Here is an 18,064-nt window from a genome sequence, read left to right as displayed (position 1 = left end):
TTATGGAACACAGTTGATGATTGTTTGTTCCTTTGGTGCAACAACCAGTAAACCTTTAATAAACTATGCAGTAATTAGAGCTGTTCAAGAAAGAGCGCCTTGTTAGTGGAATCCATGCTATTGGCCGATAGCGGTGCTGAAGAATGAGCGGTGCAGTGAGCCAGGCTTCTTCCTTGTGGATTAAAGCCTCAGAAACCCCATCAACTATATGGCAGTGGGGTTGGGTTTGGTTTGGTCCAGTGAGAGGATTTGGAAATGCATACAGCACAAAGATCATAAAGTAAAATACTTTTTTCCAGTGCAAGGAACCAGAACACCTTGGAGAAAAGGCTAATTCTCCAGCTAGGACAGGGAAGACAGGGAGAAGGGAGGCTTGCTTAGAATGTTTCCAGGAGGCTTGCCTGTGCAGCCCAGACCCCCTTCATTGCCTGCCATGGCTCAGCACAGCTCAGCCACAGCCTTGAGGCCCAGGCCTAGCTTCAAGCCATGCCATAGCAACAGGACTTGTTTGGAATATCTGAGCCATGGCAGCAGCCCAGCTTTGCTGTAGCTGTCACAGCTCCTGAAGCTCCCACCGGCGATTGCCCTACCTCGAGGTACACAGAGATGCACCCAGAGGTAGCAAGCTGCACCTGAGGCTGCGGAGCTAATGGAGAGGGCCAGAGCTGCTTGCAATGGGTTCCTTCCATAAATGAGGGACTGAGGAACTTCCTGGAAAATCCCCATTGTGTTTCCATCCAAATTTTCCACAAACTTTGAAATGTTCCCTCATAGGTGTGTCACACACAATGCCCAAATCATATCATGTCCTATTTCACGGATGAATTCATCACGAGCATTAAAAACCCCACTTGTATATCAGATGAGCTTGAACCAGGACTTCCTATTTGCATTTCTATCCCAGCTGTAGTGAATCAGAATCCACAGTTTCATAAGATCCCCAGGTTATTCTTTTTAACATTTTATTAGGGGCTCATACAACTCTTATCACAATCCATACATATACATGCATCAATTGTATAAAGCAAATCTGTACATTCCTTGTCCTAATCATTTTCAAAGCATTTGCTCTCCACTTAAGCCCTTTGCATCAGGTCCTCTTTTTTTCTCCCTCCCTCCCTGCTTCCTCCTCCCTCATGAGCCCTTGATAATTTTAGATTATTATTTTGTCATATCTTGCCCTATGTGGTGTCCCCTTTCACCCCCTTCTCTGTTGTCCGTCCCCAGGGAGGAGGTCACATGTGGATCCTTGTAATCAGTTCCCCCTTTCCAATCCACTCACCCTCCACTCTCCCAGTATCGCCCCTCACACCCCACCAGGTTATTCTTATGTATACCAAAGATCTGTAAAACTCTCTGGGGGGACAGGTGAAACCAGGATAATATAGTCCACAAAGACAATGCTTTACATCTAACTTTGGTGAGTAGCATGTGAGGTCTTAAAAGCCTGTGAATGGTCGTATAAAATGCAGATATAGGTAGCTCCCTGCTAGGAGGAAAAATGAGTGATGAAAAAAAAGATGCATGGAAATAATTAGTCCAATGGGGAAATGAATGACACTGAAGGTTTTCAGGACCTGGAGATCATCAGAACTAGATGGTGCCCAGCTCCTATTACCAACTGCTCTAAAGGGCTCACATTAGAGAAAGTCTACGAGAGGGTCAATGACACTAGGTTCACATACGTAAGAATGATCAACCATTTGAGAGCAAAGGGGCAGCATGTATCCTGGACAAAGCTCAGAAGGCTTAGGAAGGGAAAAGAACTGAAAATAGTAAACAGGGAGGAAGAGGGGATAAATGTTGCTACGTCGTGAGTCCAGTGACCTGAAACAAACTGTGTATGAATGGGTGAATGGAAAACTAATGGGCTCTGTAAAGCTTCATTGAACTCACAGGACGAAGTTTAAAATAAAACCCCCAAACAAACATGGCTGTTCTGGGGTTTATTGTGGTTTGAAGGCTGACCTGAAGCCTCTCATAGTGTCACAAAGTAAGAACATGGTCAGAAATGAAACCTAAAACAACACATGTGTCATTCAGTGCCACGGAGTCAGCTCTCACTGCCTGCGCCCTTGTGGAACAGAGTGAAACAGTTCCCTGTCCTGCACGAGCTTCACGATCATTGCTCTGTTTTAGTTCATTGTGGTCACAGAGTCCATCCATCTTGTTGACAAAGAACTTCCAGTGGCCAGAGCTGGTACAATGTGAGCAACACAATGATAAAAACATTAGATTGTTACCTGAAGAATAAAATAAGCAACAATGAATCCACATTGATATGAATAATTGAATAAATCTATTCCATCAGTTAGGAAGGGATAAATGTTTCTTGCAGAAGAATTTCAAATACTAAATGTTGTTATTCCCCCTCTGAAGGAGATGCAGCCTCTGAGTCTCCCCCTGAGTGTGAGCCACACACCTCCTTCACACGAATACGCAAAGAGAAAGTAGTAACCTCACAGAGAAGGCTGACACAGGCCACTTAACTAAATGCCTAACAAACGTTACCACCCCCCATGACAAGTAATGTCTGTGACATGCATCCCTGACAAGACAGGGCAAGGAGAGTACTTCTCTAAGCAAGTCATCCAAAAACATTCTTAACTTTGCTAAGCATGCCCCGAAAACCCAATTAAATATCATTTTCTTAAATAGAGGAAAAGATATCTTAACTCTAGTCTCATTACAAGCCGCTATCAGACAAATCCCAGTTGTAGGATTTTCTACAAAATGCCTGATCAATAACTGACAAACGTGTCAAGATGATAGTTTGAGAAAATGGCACAGAGGGGAAGAGACGAAAGAGACATGGTGACCAAAGGCAAGCGATGGTCTCACCCCGGCACAGAAAGGCATTAGTAGAAAAACAGGTGAGGTTCTATTCATATCTGTAGTTTAGCTAATAGTTTTGTGCCAGATATATATATATATATATATATATATATATATATATATATATATATATATATATATATATATATATCCTTTTTTACTTGGGTGAATATATACCTAAAACAAAACATTTGCCATCTCAACATGTGTGACAATATTGGCTTCTTGTTGTCATTAGGTGTCTCCGAGTCAGTTCTGACTCATGTTGGCTTTATATACAATTTCTTAATACGAATTAATATGCATGGTTGTGCCAAATTTTAACATTATAGGAAGGCTAGTGAGCAAGGTGAAGGGCATATGGGAACTTTTAACATTGTTTACAATTATTTCAACATTTAAAAGTATCTATCCCACTAAGCCAGAAATCCATCAACTAGGATTATCTCTGTGCTGGAAACTTTTGTATGCTTATTTCTTGATGGAGGTGGCTAAGCCTTGGGTCTCTGGATCCCAACTCTCTGTTTGATTCCTGGCTCTGCTAGGAGCTATGTTCTTGAAAAGTTTATTTAGCACTTCATTTATCAGTTGTCTCATTTAAAAAGGAGGACATAAAGTTATTACACTATAAATAGAAGGACCTTATGCCCCAGGAAGGTAGTCACTAAGATTGTCTACCATAAAATAACAAAGACGTCTCTAAGGTGAAAGAGAGGCAGATAGGAAAAATAGATTTAGGAATGGATTTGGGACTGGCACCTAATCCTAGCTACAATCTAAGAAAAATTAGTGCTTACAACATGGCCCTGCTCCACACGTGCCAGCATGAAGGACATATGGAAGAGATGGATGCTATACCAAAGAGGGGTGAAGAAATTGGATGGTGCCCAGCTCTCAGAAAGAACAGCAACCAGGGTCTTAAAGACTCATTCTCATACAGCAGCCATCAAAGTGAGCCGTCAACTAAGGTCACATGGAACGAGCAAACCAACATCAGTGAAACAGAGTGGAAAATGCGTCATTCAAATCTGAAGGAGTGAATGGTATCAGAACTTAAATTGTGAAATTCTGGTTTGCAGAAAGTTATGCATGACAGTGGGAGCCTGAAATGCGTTTGCAGGATCTACACAAGGAATAAGCCTCCCGGGATTTCCTTCTGACCATAAATGAGTGGTGTGAATACCTGGTTATGAGAAAGAGTGTTAGAGAGACAATTACAGTAGATTAAAATGATAAATCCTGCTTGAATAGCTAAAGCCTTGTCTTCTGATCTCCCTTTGATACACTTTGTGGTGGATCTGGTTTTCTGGGGTTTTTTGTTTGGTTTTTGTTCCAGATTGGGGCTTATCTCTGCTGTATGTTGTTATTATTGGTGCGTTCTTGACTCTGTTGTGTATCTTTCTGGTTTCTTTGGTGTATGAAACCCAGGTTGGGTGGATCTATTGAGACAATAACTATAAAAAGGGTTCCTGGCAGGGGTGGGGTGGGGCAGGTTACAGCAGGGGAGGGAATGAGTAACTGGGTGTTGATATCAAGGAGTAAAAGAGGGAAAAAATGCTTTTGAAATGATCGTGATAGCGATTGTGCAACACTGCTTGATGGAACTGAACTCTTGAATGGTCTGATGTCTGGGTTATGTCCCAATAAAATGAATTGGGAAAAAAAGAATGAGAAAAGGTAATATGTATAAAATATGCAAAGCCCATTATTATTGTTACAATTTTTACTTATTATGTCATTGTTGAATGAATGAATGAATAATGCAATATTTTTTGCAAGGCGTGAATGAAAATTCAATTAAAGTCAGGAAGAGCTCTTGGAGAAGAGGATCAGGGACTAGAGTAATGTGTTTACTGTGGAATGGGCCCATAAAGCAATAAATGTATTGTTAAAAGGACAACCCAAGTTGAAGGATCGATTGTGGAGGATGAAGCAAGGGTCAGTAGTAGGACAGCAGTATCTATGGAGGTCCTATATTTTGACTAGGTCCTATAAGGTTGACAAAGAGGAGAGGTGATTCACGCTGGGGCACATAACTTTCAGATCCAATCTTCACTCTGCCCTGCTCTGATTTGTATTTGCAGGGCACGATACCCCCCACAGGCAGGAGGCAGTGGCAGAAGATTGGAAGGCAAGAGGGAAGGAGAAGCCAGAATATGTGCCCCCAAATATATGTTGTAAACCCGCACCTCTGGGATTGTGGCTGTAATCCCACTGATGATGGGTTGGTTGTCTTTCTTATGCTAATTAGACAGAGTTAGTGTAGGGTGTACTTTGAGTCAATCTCTTTTGAGATAGAAAAGAGATTAAACAAGTGAGCAGAAGCAGAGATGGGAGCCAAGAGCTGCCAAGCCACCTGAAGATGCCAAGCCACCTGAAGATGTTCAGCAGCAGAAGCTCACAGAGATAGAAGACCTTTCTCAAGAGCTGGCACCCTGAAATCAGATTTGTAGCCTAAACTGTGCGAAAATAAATGCCTATTTCTTAAGTCTCCCATTCGTGGTATTCCTGTGACAGCAGCAGGCCCCCTCCCAGGCGCGCATTGCTCCCCGGGCCCTTGAACTAGCATCCTGTTTTTTGTTCGGTTTTCAGGCATGCCTACAAGGCTCCTTCAGCTCCTCACAGCTCCATGACAGTGATGAGGGTCTCTGCTGCCATCTTCCCGCTCAAGGCTGAGCTGGGCTCTCCTGTTCTCTTCTGTGACCCTGACTGACGGCGTGGGAGCTGGGTGAGGTGGGCAACAATAGTCACCCCAGATGACAGGAAAGAGGAACTGACGCAAAACGCTCAGCCAGGAAGCTGTTAAAACCCAATTAGAGCCTAAATTCAGAGTGCAAGGGGGATCCAAGTGAATTTTTTAAAGGCGATAATAATAGTAACAATATTTAATTATAAAGGTACATTATAGCTCACGGAATATCTAGTTTCCTTCCAACTCCAATCAGGTGTATGCCCCTCTGTCTGTCTGAGGGACAGCAGCAGGGGGCGACAGCAGTGTTTGGTTTCCAGAGGGGCGGGCTTCCACACCTTCTTTGATCTGAACAGTTGACATGTGCCCTCTCCTCAACTCTCCTCTCCCTCTCCTCTCCCTCTCCCTCTCCCCCTCCCCCTCCCCCTCCTCTCCTCTCCCTCTCCTCTCCCTCTCCCTCTCCCTCTCCTCTCCCTCTCCCTCTCCTCTCCCTCTCCTCTCCCTCTCCTCTCACTCTCCCTCTCCCTCTCCCTTGCCCCTCTGTCTGTCTGAGGGACAGCAGCAGGGGGCGACAGCAGTGTTTGGTTTCCAGAGGGGCGGGCTTCCACACCTTCTTTGATCTGAACAGTTGACATGTGCCCTCTCCTCAACTCTCCTCTCCCTCTCCTCTCCCTCTCCCTCTCCTCTCCCTCTCCCTCTCCCTCTCCTCTCCCTTTCCCTCTCCTCTCCCTCTCCTCTTCCTCTCCTCTCCCTCTCCTCTCCCTCTCCCTCTCTCTCTCCTCTCCCTCTCCTCTCCCTCTCCCTCTCCCTCTCCCTCTCCCTCTCCCTCTCCCTCTCCTTCTCCCTCTCCCTCTCCCTCTCCCTCTCCTCTCTCCGGATTTGCAAAAGCAGTTTTAAAACGAGTGAGCTAGTCCTTCCTTTCGACCACCTGGAGCCGGTTGAGCTGAACGTAGTTTATGCTTATCACCCTTGAAAGCAAGGCCAGGCGATCTCCTTCCACCAATCCGCCACCCACACCTCTGCGGTACGTCTTTATGTTTACTTCCGGCATTGTCAAGAATCCAGTTGACGCCAACTGCTTTTTTTCAAACAAAACGGTGGCTATCCAATGTTGCTCACTGCACGTAAAAAGCGTACTTGATCTTAAACTGACAGTACTTAAGCAATGATTCTGCAACAGCAGTATTCCTAGGAAATTTAGCAAGTAAGGCACAAGCGCCTGTGCATTGTTTTCTTTGCCTGCAGAAACAAACCTGGCATTGTTCCTATCCCCAGAAACGCCTCTTTGATGACGAATATTGAAACTGTTTGACGCCACAGGTGGTTCCTAAGCAGGGCTATGCATTTAACCTAGACTTATTACCTAGTAGCTAGTGTTTAGCTAAGAATCAGGAAGAAAATGAATGTAAAGGGTGAAATAGCAAACAGGATGACTCATATTTCTATAGAGCTAGTTTGGAATGAGCTCTGGTGGCGTAGTGGTTATTACCCAGTGGGTTGCGAGCCACCAGGTTCACAGTTTGAAACCACGAGGATAAACCTGGGTTTTTCTGCCCCTGTAAAAGCTACAGTCTCAACAACCCAAAGAGGCAGTTTTTACCCAGTCCTACGAGTCAGCATTGATTAGATGGCAGTGGTGTGTGTGTATGAAAGAGAGAGAGAGAGATCACTATTTATTGGTCCTGTAAATGATGGCTTAACTTCTTTGTGTTTTACTTTATTCATCTATAGAAATAAGAATAAGCATATCCCTCTTACAAGCTGGGGAACACACAGGCTTCTGGCAGTAGGAGTATTCTGGCTAGCTACCTTTTACAGGGCAGCTGAGAATAAACAGTACATAAAGAAAAATGGGCAAACAATGCTGGAAACAGCACAGTCTTGGTAGGTCTGATGAGTTGCTGAAAGTAAAATGGATGATCTACTTGTTAACCCTTCAGCAAGTCCACAAGAAAAAAGTTAAAACAAGGAAAACTTGGGATTCCTAGACTTTGACTTGTAAAAAACAAAATGCATTAAACATCTATTCTCTAAGCGCTCTTGGGAATCATGGTTAGCAGACCTCAAGGTTGCCAAGTTCCCTTTGTTGTCACTTTCTAATAAGAGCTTTTTTCTACTCTCAAAATAAAAATAGTCTCTTAGGCCAAACCCTGCTTCCTTTGTGCACCTCACACTGCACAGGGTCAAGAAGTAGCAGCCGCAATAAGACATTATCTGACCTCCCATCAAAGCAGAGTTAGATGTAGGTTAGCCCTGCGTTGTGTCTCGCTCCGAATGGTTTCCATCATCTCCTACCTCTTAGGAATGAAGGTTTAGGACATAGACCAGTTTACCAGTACTGAGTTGGAGCTGAAGAGAGGAGGATGGGCCATGAAACGATAAAGAATTAACAATTGAACTAGGTCTGCAGGATAAATTAAATTGAAAAGTAGTATCCCCTCCTAGCAGTTTCCGTGGATTAGCTGAGTAATGTTTCTGGCCTGGCTGGGTTGTGAGTGTTAGCGAGGTAGTGAGTTAGGCATATTCCCTGAAGAATAGGCTCGGCTCTGTGAGTCCCTCTCCCTTTTCTTTCACAGTGCCCCATGTTGGGGGGTCACAGTTGAAGTCCCTGAGGGGTACAAAGGATTAAGGACTCATAGAAAGGTTGGTGGTTTGAATGCATTCAAAGGTGCCTTAGCAGAAAGGCCTGGTGATCTGCCGCCAAAAGATCACAGCCTCGAAATTCCTGGGAAGCACAGCTCTACTCCGAAACGTAGCAGACGGCCACGAAACTGGGTTTTCTGGGTTTGGGTTGTACAGTCGAAGTCAGGGCGCAATGGTTCTTAAGGAAAGCTGCTTTTCTGATTGTCTGGAAATGTACCAGCCCGCAAACCCGAACAATTCCGTAAAAATCTCTGGATGGAGAGTCTAAGCTTAGGCATTCTGCAAAAGCTCACCTGATGAAACCGGAGTTGAAAGTGCTATCTTAGAGAAATCATGGATCTGACCTTAGATAGAAATTCTTATGACCTTCAGTGTAAGGAGACTCCGTTTTATTCTCCACCCTGGACAACGGTATTCATTCATAGTAGAGGGATTTGCAGTGCATTGTCACCCCACATTCAGAAAAAGAGGATTGCCCAAATCTATTTCAGAAGAACACTCTGACCAGGCCATTATGAGTAAAAATTGATTCATGTCTATATTTAGAGACCAATCATGCATGCTTATGTTTTTGATAATAAAGACAATTGTTATAATCTCTCTCACAGTCTGACTCTCTCTCTCTCTCTAATACACATTATATATGTGATTTGTTGATTTGTTTGCCCAGTCCTCCCTGTCTGCATAATCTTTGGTATATTGGAGTCCACGGTTGCAGCCATTATGTCGATCTGCCTCCTTGAAGAGTTCTCTCACTTTGCTTGACACTACCAAACCTGTGCCCTTTCCTAGAATCCAGAGGAAGGGTCCCGAATATGCGAGTTGAAGTCTTATCACTCTCCTCTCTAAGGAGCATTACTTTTGTGGTCTTATTAGACTGATTTGTTCATTCTTCTGGCAATGATAGTCCATAATATCTTCAATCTTCCTTGTCAACACCTCAAAAGCATCAATTCTCCTGTCTTCATCACTGTCCGTCTTTTGAATCATGTGTTACTTAAATATGACCATGAGTGTGATACCTTTCTTGCTCTCTGGCATTACAAGGTATCTCAGACTAATCAAGTACATCTCTTATTCTTATTGAGGAAAGGTTGTGGGGCTCAGTAGGGAGAGGTGGAATCCAACCCACCCCAAGGATAATTGACATAAGGCAGAGGTCACACATGCCTCCACCTTAGATGTCAAAATCCCTCCCATGACACTCCTCTGCTGGGTTCACTAATTTATTTCAATGACCACACAGAACTCACAGAAAACACCCATAATTATGAGTTTACTAGAGAAGCTTGTAGGTTACAAAATGTTAAGGACTCAGTTGTTAATGTTTTTATGTATTTTAGTGGAAAAAGTTAGCATTTTAAAAAATATATATAACTCATAAGTGTATACTGATATTTGCTATTCAAATGAAAGATTATAGATGTTGAGCTTCTGTTATTGTATATGTGTGTCTCTTTTCTTTCATGTGAACATTTCTTTTTTCTAATGACATTTACAAAATTTATATATTTGCCTTATACAATATATAAACCTATTTTTCCAAAACACTTATATAAATCTTAAACATTAGACTCTGAATGAAATAACTATTTGTGTCCTTCGTATATTGTATATGGAAAAAATAGTTTTCAAGGCCAAAATAATTATTCTCTTGTGGTTAGGTTGCCAAACTGAAATTTATTGAATCTGAACTGTACTCTTATTAATGAGAAATTAACAGATAGGATTGACTACCTATTGAGAAAAAAGAAATTTGATTTCACAAATTTGAGGACAATGATTGGAGAAAAAATAAATCACTTAATGATGCTACCCCATCAAGCTCACATTGCTTGGAAAATGATTCACCTTACAGAAAAAGCAAAAAATATATAGAAATTTGATGATGAACTAAAGGAAAGCTTGGGTCCATCAAATTCACATATCTATCTTCTGTATGGGGTATAACTATTATGTATAAATTGATTATAAATGCAAGGTTTGTTAGAGTTTCTTTCTGCAATCATTTATACATTCTATGGGAATTTATGAAAAATGATACTTTCTAAAGTGGTGCTGCTAAAGTGTCTGATTCATATCTAATGTTCCAAAAGTTATAATATAGTGCTTCACTGCTGCCCTGCTCTTGGTATAAACCCCCAACACTGGGTGGTGGAGAAAAGCTTGCACACTAAGGCCCACAGGCCAGACCTGGCCCTCCATCCACTTTTGTAAATAAAGCTTTATTGGAACATAGCCATGATTTTATGCGACAGTTGAATCGTTCTGACAGAGACTATACTGGCTGACAAAGTTAAATATATTTGCCATCTGGTCTTTTGTAGAAAACACTTGCTAACTGTCCTCTAACAACAACCTTTCACAGCCCCTTTACTGGTGAGTTCCATGGTAGTTCAAGGGTCAAGCGAGTTCAAAGGATCAAGAAGGCCTATATTTGTAATAGCACTTTCATCCATTCTTTTTGTTTCAAAATGTTCTTCCTGAGGTCTGCTTTTATCACCTCTCTGGGTCATGAGATACCATCACCAGGAAGTTCAAATGGGCCATTGTCTGTCTTCTGGGACTGTGAGTCAGGGTCAGCTTCATGGCAACTGGTTTTGCCTGGTTAACCACAACTGAGCCACAGGTGTGTTGTTGTTCTTGCAGGGGGCAGTTTAGTGCCCTTTATCTGCCTGTGACCTTCAGTTATTTGATCTCCCTGAGCTTCATTTCCTTCATCAATAGAACATGCATATTTAGAGTTAGGAAGAAGTGAGGTCAAGGTCCTGGCACATAGGTTGCACTACTAAAATGTGGTTATCTTTATTGTTGATCTTATTAAGTGTATGGTAATGAATGGTTCAGGCCACAACCTACTTCTCAGTCTGTGGTGGCTTCTGTGTTACTATCCTGGCAACGATGCCACTGGTATTCATTCTGCTTTACATAGTGGCACTATGATTGGGGACAACTTTCTGGCAATGAACAAAAACAGAAGTTCAAAAGTTAAGCTGTGGCTCTTGGGTAGTCTTGGACAAGTTACTTAACCTTGCTGTGCTTCATTTTCCTCACCTACATGTACAAAATTGCTATTTCTGTTGTTGTTCACTGTTGAGTCTATTTCAACTTGTGAAATAGATATGTTAATAGTACTGACCACTCAAGATGGTTGAGAAGGTTAAGGGGAAAGAGTTCTTAGCATTTTTCTTATTAGTCCATGGACTGTCGCTCTTATAAATGGGATTTGTGACTAGGTTATGGCATTAGACACAATCATTGTTAGGACACCGAGTTAAAATTTTTTATATGTGTAGAAGAATTATAGGGAGCATGAAATAATAAAGAAGGATTTATAAGTACAGTGCATTGTGATTTCAGTCAAAAATTATAATTATAAATGTTTTTGCTTCTTTAAACCACTTCCTTGCTAACTTAATCGCCTTTGTAATAAAGTCAATACTCTCCTTACTTCCTGGAATCTGATTTGCTCCAGTAATCTCCTTGTAAATCCCTATACTAAAAAAGAGCAGATGATATCAAGGCTAAGTACATATTCCCAATATAAATAGCAGGATGTTTGTTGTGGGAAACATAGGATTGAAACATATGCTTGAATACATGTAAGCACACCATTTTCTCCAGCTCCAGTGTAGAAAAGCTAAGACATATGTTATAGAAATTATGCTTCCATAATATTACTATGTAAATGTCAAAGAAGGAAAAGGAGAAAGTGTGTACTTACAGAAAAAATGAAAACATGTTTGTTGTTAACATGAACTCAATCATGTGGATGGTTTTTTTGAAACTTCTTTTTACCTTTCAACACATGCTTACTCTTCTTTCTAAATCATTGAATTATAATAAACTAAAAATATTCAAGTCTATTGTCAAAAGGATATTATTGAAATTTCTCTACAACATTGAAATATAAATTAGCATAACTTTGAATCAACTCAATAGTTTTGTTTTAGATACTCCATGTGTTTAAAAAAATATACTTTTGCATTTGCTTAGTTCAATTAAATAAATGTTTACTTCTTTAGCTAAAGATCCCTTCATAATTTAAGGTTGTCTGTGTTGAATGCATGCATGGCTTAGGGTTGGTATGAGACAGGAGGGATGATAAGGGAGACGGTAGAGATGTTTTCAGTCTATTGTGTGTCACTATCTAGTTTCTGACCTGAAATGCATCAGAGAAGATGACTGAGTCACTAGAATGAATGGAAATCATAAATTTGAAAAGATCACAAAGAAATGCAGGATGGTATTAGTTCAGCAGTTCAAATCCGCCAGCCACTCTGCTGGAGAAAGATGAACTTGTCTTCTCCCATAAAGATTTACAGCCTTGGAATCCCAAAGAGGCAGTTCTATTTTCTCTGTGCTATAGGGTTGTCCTGAGTCAGAATTGACTTCAAGGCAGTGAGTTGGAGCATAGGGACAGTCTCCAATAAGCATTGGGTTATCAGTTCAAACCTACCAGTTCATCCTCAGGAGAAAGATGAGGCTGTCCACCATTCTAAAGATCTGCAGTCCCAGAATCCCTGAATAGTGGCATCATGAGTCGGAGTAGACTCAATGGCATTGGATTTTTATTCCATTAATAGTATGACACAGTGACTGCATCAATATGCTCGTGCATGGGAACAATGTGAGGAAGGCACAGGCCTGCGCAGTGCTTTGTTCTGTTGTACAAAGGGTCACTATGGGTTGGAGCTGACTCGATGGTGTCTAACAACAATAGCGATAATGCTGCCAGAGCTACAATTTAATGTAGTTCAAAATATATTTTGATTTAATGGAAAGACTTCTAACATGGTATTTCTAAACAAATGTCTTATTTGAGGGCTTTTTAATACTAGTTTAGAGATCATTAGCAACGTCTGTTTTTAAGATAATAATTGAGGTAGTAAGTAGTAAAAAATCATTTTGTTTGTGTGATAGCACAGTGAGTGAGCAGTGTTTTTGTGTTTGGGAAGACATGTGTTCCATGTTAAAAGCACAGTGCCTGAGCATGCTTGGTGGGGAGTTCTCTCAAAGGGTATTCATTCCTAAGGCTGTCTTCAGGGGATAGCTGGTCCAACTGTACAAGCACCAGCAGGCCAGGAGTCAAAAGATCCAGTCCAGGCTGGTCCCAGTAGTTACTTTCCTGCAAAACAACCTTGAAAGGAGCTTGTCAGCAAATAACTTACAAAGGAGTGTGCTAAGCTCCTGTTTCTCTTCTTTCCTTTCTCCAGCCTTGGACTCTTCGATTGAACTTAGCCTGGGGGAGTTCAGCCCTGTGAGCGCTGGTGCATAGTGGGTTAGAAGCTGAGCCGTTAACTACTATGCCGGCAGTAGAACTCACCAGCTATGAAGATGAGACTTTCCCCTCCCCTCTTGTAAAGGTTTCTGCCTCAGAAACCCAAAGGGGTCAGTTCTACTGCCCTATGCTGGTTTTTTTTAAAAATCATTTTATTGGGGCTCATATAACTCATCACAATCCTACACCATCTTATAGGATCTCAATGGCTTGGAGTCAACTCCATGGCAGTGAATGAGTAAGTGATACAAGCGGTGGTCCTTAGAACCTACCAAAATATGCTGAACAAAATCTTCTCTAATGGATTAAGTTTGGGAAATGCTTCATACCTTCTCACTCTCCAGGAGATTCACAATGTACTTAAGTATATGGAAATAATGTCCTAAGGTATTCTGCAGTAACAAAACCTATGTAACTCAGTGGTATCCTATTATCCTGGAGGACATTGTTGGGTGCCCAGACAATGGCTTATCCTTTCACCGCATCGCGATGAGTCCATTGGCACAGCATATGCCCAGTCCTAAGGAATGCATCGTGCATTCTCTGATCCAACCTTCGCAATCCCGTTCTCATTTGCCAGACATTGGTTCAGTGGCATAACTGGGAGGCAGCTGCTGGCGGGTAAGACATAAATGGGTAGCTGGCACGGAGAGAAGGTGCCCTTGTGGCACTGTGGGTTGCTCATTTGGCGGCTAACTGCAAGGTTAACAACTGGCACCCACCAGGTGTGCCGGGGAAATGGGTTTCTGTCCCCATAGATATGCAGTTTTGGAAACCCAGGGAGAAGCTCTGCTCTGTCAGAATTGTCTGGATGGCAGGGAGTTGTACTTTAGCCTCTACTGTGCCCTGGATGTTTTAAAAGTCCTCTAAAAGTGGTAGCAATCTGAAACCCAGGAATACACTGTCCAGTCTCATCAGGGTGTCTTAAACAGTGGCTTCTGAGGGACCTGCTGGACCAGTTCCGTTCAAATCAGAGAAATCAGCTCGGAGGTTAGTGACTGTTTTGAGAATTGTAAAGGCCTGATCTTGATAGATTTTCTTCAAGGACACAAGACGATGATTGAACATAATAATGAAGGTTTTTTTTTGGTGGTGGTGGTGGGGTGGTTACAGAAATGGAAATCTATCCTTCAGAAGTCTATAGACCTAGTTGGAGAATATGTAAAGAAACAGTAGCTTCAGGGGTGGACAGCCTTGGGGACACAGAGGCTGAACAGCCCTGTCTTCTGCACATCGCTGAAGCTCTTCCGCTCTGTCAAGGCGGAGCTGCAAGAAGGAGAAAGACCATGGAGGGGCAGAAGAGAATTGTCATTTCTCATGTCAGAAGTCAGACATTTCTTTTGCCAGAAGTTGACATTTCTTCTGATCCCTTGGTTACCTTTAAGGAAAGTGAATATAAGCTTAAATTGAGGATGACTGGAAACCTTGACAAGTCTAACATAAATGAAGCAAGAAAATCAGCTGATTCTGAGCAAGGTGGAAGTTTCCAGTGAAGCTTTGCAGAGAAGAATGCAGGTGGGCTTGCTTAGCCCCCAAAGAGTGCCCCGACCTCACTCTAGGCCCCCTCAATTTGTGACAGTCGAAGAACTCTTGGAAACAGCAAAAGGAGTTGCAAACATGGCTCTGGCCCATGAGACCAGTAAATGGAAACTTCCAGATTAAACCAGGGGGGCTCCCAGAAGGCAGCTTGGAAAAGAGATGGAGAGACATTGTACACAAGCTTTGGGGGATTGTTTGAGTGCCCAGTTAAGAGACGACCCTCTAACACATTCCCATGCCATCAAAGGGCTGGAGAGATTACAGAGACACGCTTTCTTTCTTGCTGCCTGGCCACACTAGACTGAGAGAGCAGATACACACAGTCTTGGATCTGGACCTGAACAAGCATGATGCAGAGAATACGGCCCTCGCCATCTCGCAGCCGGCAGACTTCATTGTCGGTATGATGGGGACTCTGTGTGTACCTGCCCGAGATGAGGACGTGAAGAAATTAAAGGACATGCAGGAAATAGTGCCTCCTTTCCAACTCATGAGAGTGGACGGGGCCAGCTTTGCCATCAACAGCAGCATTCGGCCGCACCAAATGCAACAGCCAGTCAAATCCCATTTCAAGAACTTCTAGAGAAACTGTCCAATTACTTGGACTTGGTCACTGAGTGGCGAGAAGAAGCCCGCAGAAGTGCCAACATTCCCTGCCCCTGGTCAAGAGGCTGCTGGACCCAGGGAAGCCCCTGGGCCGAGGCCTGTCGCTGTTCAGAATGATGTGCCCCTGGAGCTTCTGACATGGGACCACCTCCAAAGACCCTTCCTGAACCGGTGCTGATGGACCAGCGCCCGCCGGAGCAGCTCGCCATCCTAGGCTGTGCTGCTGGTTCTGTTCAGCAGGGCCCACCCCGGCATGTTCAGCCAGGCCGATACTGCTGAGAAATTCAAGATGAGCATCAAGATTCTGCATGTCGATGTGCATTCACCCTCCTTTCACCCAAAAAATGCCCTAGCTGCCATTGGGGAGAGACTCTGCGTGGTGATGAGCAGAGGCCTGTCCCAGTGCAGCTCGCTCCCTTCACCATGGACAAGGGGACCTTGCTCAGGGGCCAGATCCAGGCCATGGGCAGTCCCGACAACCCTCTTTGCAGGATCATAGATTCCCAAATCCTGACCTTCTTAGAAACTTACCTTGCCTCCAGTCACCAGAAACCATTTCCCACAATTCCTGGTGGACTGGGCCTGGTTTAAAAAGAGCTGGACAGAGTTGCAATTAAATTCGTGTGGCTGGTCAATTACAACAAGATGGTCTTCTGTCCCTACTATGACATGATCCTTAATATGCAGGGACAATTCTCCAGGACAAAAAAGAGAAAAGAAACAATACCTCCAAATGATTATATTTTTGTTTCATAAAAGGTTTCCATGAATTTATAGCAATACGTTTGGGCATCTCCTCACATGTCACTATCAAACGGGGTGCTGCTACTTACAGGTAATCACCATTCTAACTGATAAACCTGCTTTGGGGAAACCCTGGCCTCAAGCAATACTAAGACCCTTTTTCTGATCATGGCAAACTAGTCTCAACATAGTCAGCATTTTATGAGCGGTAATGTTTAGACTAGTATAGATTATGTTGAAGACAGAAACAACCTCAAAATCTCTTGTTTTCAGTCCCCCCCCCAAAAAGTTTGCTTTTCATTCATGATACAGGTTCATTGTTAGTTGGTTGGTGGCTTTGCTCTGAGCCTTCTCATCTGGAAGCAGACTGGAACGCTGCTAATTGTGTACGAGTAAAGAAAGCTTGGGGGAGTCCTGAACCACAATCACAGACTGGGTTCGGAAATGACACGCTTCGTGTTTCACAGCCAAGCAGACAGAACTGGTCACAAGACACAGCTCGATCACAGAGGAGCAGGAAACGAAATACTGTCTGGTGCCAAAGAAAAGGAAACAGAGAACACTTTCAATGGCTGTTGGAGATGTGATAAGCTATAGAAGTTTGTCATCAGAAAGATGTTGAAAGTCTCTTGGATTCTCTTTCGGTGGTGTATTTGGGCTAACATATGGTCCATGTTGGGGGCTGAAAATTTAAGGGAACTGCCTTTGTCGCCTAGGGGAAGGGAGCAGGTAAGAGCTATCTAATATGTCAGCATTCCATCCAAGCTGCCTAAAATTTCAAGGTCAGGCTCTGGTCCCAGAGAAGAAACCGAAGAACCAATCACACACCCACTGCCAGTTTCTGTCTGCTAAATGTATAAACTTTCCCTATAGTTTAAATTCTGTTTGCTCAGTGAAGGTAGATACACTTTTCCTATAGTTTATCTTAGGCAACGCTGATAATAGGAGAGTTAAGTGTTACCCCGAAGGGCAGCAGCTAAAACCCACCTGCTATTCAAAAGGAGAAAAGAAGTAAAGATCTACCCCTATTAAGTTTGTGGTTATTAGGCAGCATGGACTCAATTCCAATGCACATCCACTCCATGAATACCAAATGAAGCCCTGCTGCGTCTGGCACCATCCTGGAGAGCCTAGCTTTGTTGGTGCCCATCGTGTCCCTTCATCTCATTAACTGTCTTCCTCATTTTCATTCACCCTTCACGTTGTTACCAAGCCCCTTGTCTTTCTGCAGGCATTGTTTTCCCCTGATGACATGTCCAAAATACTAGAGACTATGGAGAAATTGGTTTCATTTCTCCCCAAACAGACTTGTTCACTCTTCCAGCAGTTAAGTCCAAGGTCTAGTCAATGTTTTATGCCGATGCCATAATGCAAATGCATCAGTTCTTCTCTGCTCTCCCGATCCACTATCCAGCTTACACATGCATAGGAGACCATTGAAACTACCATAGCTTGAATTACGTGTTCCTTATTCCTCAAAGAAACATCTTTGCTCTTTAAAACTTTAAAGTGGTGTCTTACTGTTGACTTGCTCAGTGGAATGTGCCACTGGATTTGTTGACTGCTGCTTCCATTTGTGTAGATTGTGGATCCAAGTAAAATAAAATCCTTGACAACTTCAGAGTTTACTGATGATATATATTTTTTAATTTTATTTATTTATTTTACAATTTATTGGGGCTCATACAATTCTTATCACAGTTAATACATACACATATGTCAATTGT

General features: G+C 42.7%; 1 pseudogene; it reads left to right on the top strand.

Moving 5' to 3' along the window:
* Positions 1-14,860: 14,860 nt before the first annotated feature.
* On the top strand, positions 14,861-16,349 carry LOC142429215 (T-complex protein 11-like protein 1 pseudogene; annotated as a pseudogene).
* Positions 16,350-18,064: the final 1,715 nt, after the last annotated feature.

Source organism: Tenrec ecaudatus, chromosome 1 (assembly GCF_050624435.1).
Source record: "Tenrec ecaudatus isolate mTenEca1 chromosome 1, mTenEca1.hap1, whole genome shotgun sequence".
NCBI classification, from domain to species: Eukaryota; Metazoa; Chordata; class Mammalia; order Afrosoricida; family Tenrecidae; genus Tenrec; species Tenrec ecaudatus.
The sequence above is the reverse complement of the archived record's forward strand: the minus strand, read 5'-3'. Positions and strand labels throughout refer to the sequence as shown.